The sequence below is a fragment of the Ailuropoda melanoleuca genome, chromosome 6 (assembly GCF_002007445.2).
Source record: "Ailuropoda melanoleuca isolate Jingjing chromosome 6, ASM200744v2, whole genome shotgun sequence".
Taxonomy (NCBI): domain Eukaryota; kingdom Metazoa; phylum Chordata; class Mammalia; order Carnivora; family Ursidae; genus Ailuropoda; species Ailuropoda melanoleuca.
Window position 1 is genome coordinate 131,232,496 of NC_048223.1, and position 4,883 is coordinate 131,237,378.

Here is a 4,883-nt window from a genome sequence, read left to right on the forward strand (position 1 = left end):
GGCCCCAGTCCCTGGACAGACGGACCCAGAAAGACAGAGAGGAGCATCTAGAAGCGGCCTCGACGCCTGCCTGTCCTGGGCTGGGGAACAATCTGGGCAAGCACGGCCCCTGCTCTGCCTCTCTGCCCCTGAGGCTGGGGGCCGGCTCCCAGCTGTGCCTGTTTGCAAACCCTCTTCAGGGAATAAGAGGGGGAAGAAAGGAGTATCATGTGTGTGCCCTAAATTAGCAATCACCCCTGGGACTGTATGAGCCACTGGGGCCATCGGGAGCCCTACTGTGCAGCCGGAGCTGGAGACCCGTTACCTGGGACGGACCGTCTCTCAGGGCCCCTGGCGGCTCCCACCGCAACGGTGCGCAGGACAAGCTCTGTGGCAATTTTCTGTGTCAGACACTGTTCTCCGTCTGGAAGGAAGTCAAAAGAAACACTTTGGCCTCAGCTTCAGACGAGGCAGACGCGTGTCTCCCCCCCCCCCCCCCCCCCCGCTGGTGTGAGGGAAGGGGCAGAAACACACCGGGGAGTGGGCCCTGGGCCTCGCACGGGGCACTGACCCACCAGACTCTCGGGTGGGCGGCGAGGGACACTGTCCGTGTAGCAGGAGGCGATGCACGGAGATCCGCTGATGTGCTTTCAGGGGAGGGCTAGCGGGGTTTCCAGCTCTTTCTCTTTGGCTTTCCTACGGTGGTGTGTTTGGACTCAACCTCCACCCAGATAAGCAGTCTTCCTGTTGCTGCCTGGGGTGCTCTGGATGGTATGGGGCCCACTGAGACGGGAAGCCTCGCAGACTCCCTGCCCTCTAACCTCATGGCCAGCCCTATGCTTCTGCCCTTCTCGCCCCACCCTTGGACTCAGGGCCACACACGCTCACATGGGACTACGCTGGGGCTGCAGATGCCCTTGAACGTTTGGAGCGAGTCCTTGGAGAAGACTCCCCAAGAGGAAGGGCCGGGGGCCAGTGCCAAGAGCCCCCGTAGCCTCAGGCCTCCCCCTGTTGCCCAGGACCACGGTTGGGGTCTCAGGGTTGTGACCACCTGATGCCCCCTCTGCCCCTGTGGCTGTGGCTGGCAAGGACAGCTGGCCTCCTGGGTGACCCCAGTGACCTTGGCCAGGCTAGTCAGGCTGTGGACAGCATGTTCTCTACCAGCCACCAGGGATCCCAGCACCCAGGATCCCCCCTTGGCAGAAACTTGACATCTTGTCTGATGGCTGCCAGGTGGGAAATGTCTGACCAAGGGCTGGGGGGCAGCACCCTGCTAAGGCCTTGAAATAGGAGAGAGTGAATGCTGGGCTGCACCCAAAAGGAGCTTCTCAACCCAAAAGTGAGTCTGAGCCAAGGGGGGGGGTGCATGCCCCCAGAGCCCGCTGTGCAGACGTAGGGACTTCCCTCATCCAGGCTCTGGGAGGGGCCCCCACCCGAGGCGCTCTGTGTTCTGGGGCTCAGCTCAGCATGGAGCATGGTGCCCAGCACGATGTCTGATCCTGGTCCTTCCTAAGGCCCATCTCCACCTGCCCTTACCTGGCAGGGGCTCCCCTTCCATCCCCACATCAGAGGCCTTTGAAGTAAGGATCTGCCTGGGGTGGGTGGGGCAGGTCTGAGGCCTGAGGCTGTCGCTGGGCCTGGAGCTGCACCTGGGAGTGGGCCTAGTCCTGGGGTGGACACAGCTGACCCGCGGCTCCCCTCCCCAAACACATCTGCTGCTGGCTGGCCAGCTGCGCTGGGGCTAGAACACAGACACCACGGGTGCTGTCCACCGTATGGAGTCTGGCCAGGTGAGCCTGTGAGCCAGGAGGCCGGTGCGGGGGCTGCCGGGAGGATGCGAGATGCCCATGGGACCTAACTCAGAGACTGATCTGGAAGCAAAGAGGGGACGGGTGCCCAGCCCAGGGAACAAGGCTTGGCAGAGCCGTGACACAGGGATGGCATGCTTGGCATGGCCGGAGCCCTGGGAGTAAAGAGGCCGAGGAGGAGAGGGCCGCCGGAGCCCGCAGGGATCTCACCGCACCCAGGAGACGTCCGTGCCTGTCCAGACATTGTTCAAAGAGGCTCGGACAGCAGCGCTGAAGTCTTCTGGTCCAGCCTTAATGAGAAAGGAGGGCAGCCGCCTGTCCTTCCGGCAGAGGTGATGACAGACCTCAGGAGAGAGTGGTCAAGGGGGAGGGGAGGGGAGCGGTGCCGGATCCCTCTCTGGTTCTCCAGATCAAGGAGCGAGGTTGGAGGAGGACTCTTACAGCGCAGGCCCCGAGCTGGGAGAGCAGGGACGCAGGGCCGGCTGGGCTCTGTCTGGGGGGATGCACAGAGCCCCAGAAGGCTTGGCGGGCTGGGCTCCGGCTGACCGGCTGCGTTTGCGTCTGCACACCTACACCCCTGCCTTCCCAGCGCTTTGCTTACAAGCGGCTGCCTCAGCCCTGTCTTTCCCTAGGCCATCTTGGTTTGTTTTAGTTGAAATATAATACACAGAGCATAAAATTCACCATTTTAAAGTGTGCATTTTAGCGGGTTTTAGTGACTTCACAGGGCTGTGCTACTGCCACGATTCTCTAATTCCAGAACGCTGTCACCATCCCGGTAAGAAACCCGTTCCCCGTTACCTGTCATTCCCTTCCCTGTCTGCCCCCCGCCCCCGCCACTGCGAATCCACTTTCTAGCTCTGGGTTTGCCTGCTCTGCCCATCGCCCAGTGATGGACTCAGACACCACGTGGTCTTTGTGTCCGACCCGTTTCGCTGTGGACACTGCTTCCCGAGTCTCATTCCGCTAGCGGCTACAACACACTTCCTTCCTCCAGGGGCTGGGCCACACTCCAGTGTGTGGCTCGACCCCTTCACCTGTTGTCGGACATCTGGGTGGATTCCACTGTTTGGCCGTGGTGGGCAACGTGCTCTCGTGTTTTATGAGTAATGTTATAGAGCGACATGCTTTCGGGGCCCAGGAGAATGTGTCCTCTACTCCCACAGACCACAGACCCACCCTGGTGGCTTCTCAGCTGCCTTCTGGCCAAGCCCCGCCTCCCGACGGCTGGGACTTCCTTCAGTGCCTGGGAAGGAGGGCTGTTCCTGCTGGTGCCACCCTGCTAGTTTTAAAGTGTGGGCAACTCATTAATAAAACAACGACAACAAAATCCCCAGACACTTTGGGTCAAACAAAGCTCCCTGCCAGCTTGCTTGGCCAAAGCCCTGCCCTTAACCTCAGAGAGGCAGCATCTGCCCTTTCCAGCTGAGCCACCGGAGTTTAAAGGTGTATCCAAGGGCCACATGGATCGTAAGGGCAGAGCTAGGGTCACAGGGAGCCTTACAACTTCTGTTCTTTCTTGACCAATCCAGCCCCATCTTAGATGCTTGATAGCTGGGAAATGGCATGACCACCGCAAGTGACAGGACAGCCCTACACATTCTGGTCTGAGTGTTGGGAGCACAAGCTTGCTTCCTAGACTCTGCTCCCACTAACACGCGGGCGAGGGGGCCCTAGGTGACCCAGGAACCCAGGATGTGGTCATGTCCACACTCAGCTCTCCCACCAGACGGGGCTCAGGGGTGCACCAGGGCTGATGGCTCTTGGATGCACTCAGGACTGGGGAGACTCTGAGCCAGGTCTGGCTGGAAGGGCAGGTGTGGGGGTCAGTGCTAAGCAACAGGCCCTAACTGCTCCCTTCTGGGCCTGGGGAGCTGGGGTGCTGTTGCCACCTGGACTCTGGCCAGCTGCTTAATGACCACCTTCTCAGTAGCTTACCGGCCTTCTTGCCACCTTCCTCCAGCACAGGGTTCTCTCCTCCTTCCCTCCCTCTGTTCTCCTTTCCAGACACCAGCACCGGCCCAGGATGACCAGGGCCTGAGCCAGTCCCTGCCTGTGGGGCAGATGAACTTGCCCATGGCTGCCCCAAGAGGCAGTTGCCCACAGCCCTCTCTTCCCTCCCTTCTCTGTCTCCCACCCCTTCTTTTCCTCCCTCCTCCTCCCTCTCCCCTCCCTCCTCCTCCTCCTCACCCTCCCCTTCTCTCCCTAACTCCTCTCATTCTTTCCTCCCTTTCCAGGGGCTTTGATAATCAACTGTCAAAGGGTGTGGGGACAGAAACAACCGGGTGCAGAGAGGGAGAAGGGGGAAGGTTGCTCTCTGTTGGGGGTTGGGGCAGCATGCACACGGACAAGTGAGACAGGCCCAGAGAGCCTCACTGCCACTGGGAAGCTTCCGGAGTGCCAGGGCAGGGCACCGAGTCGGGAGGCAGGAGCCCAGGTAGGACAGGAAAGCGGCGCCCTGTGTGGAGTCCCTGAGGTCGGGGGGCCTGAACCGAGTGGGGTGCAGGCAAGGGGGTCACTGTTGGTGACAGGTTATGAGTGCATTGTTGCCTGTGTCACTGACAAGGCCCCAAGGACAATTAAGGGTCTCTGACTACGGATGGGGAGGGGGGCATGCGGGCTGCCCATGTCCAGCCCGCCCCTGAGGGTCTGCAGTCAGTGAGCAGCCTTGACCCTACACCGGTGACAGAGGGAGGAGGGAAGCCCCAGAAGGGGAAGGGAGGGACACCTTTCCTGGACAGGCTATGCAGGCCTCTCGACCCCACCGCGGCCCCCACCAACCCTGCCACCCCTGTCCCGGAGCTTCCTCAGCTCCCCCTCGCCTGTCCAGGCCCCTCTTCTTTTTTTTTTTAGTTTTATTTATTTGAAGAGAGACAGCGAGAGAGGGAACACAGCAGGGGGAGTGGGAGAGGGAGAAGCAGGCTTCCCGCTGAGCAGGGAGCCCGATGATGCTGCGGGGCTCTGTCCCAGGATTCCGGGATCATGACCTGAGCCGAAGGCAGACGCTCAACGACTGAGACATTCAGGCGCCCAGACCCCTCTTCTTGGTACTGGATACCCAGTGACTTGCCTGGAATTGGGGTGGAGGGGGCGGGG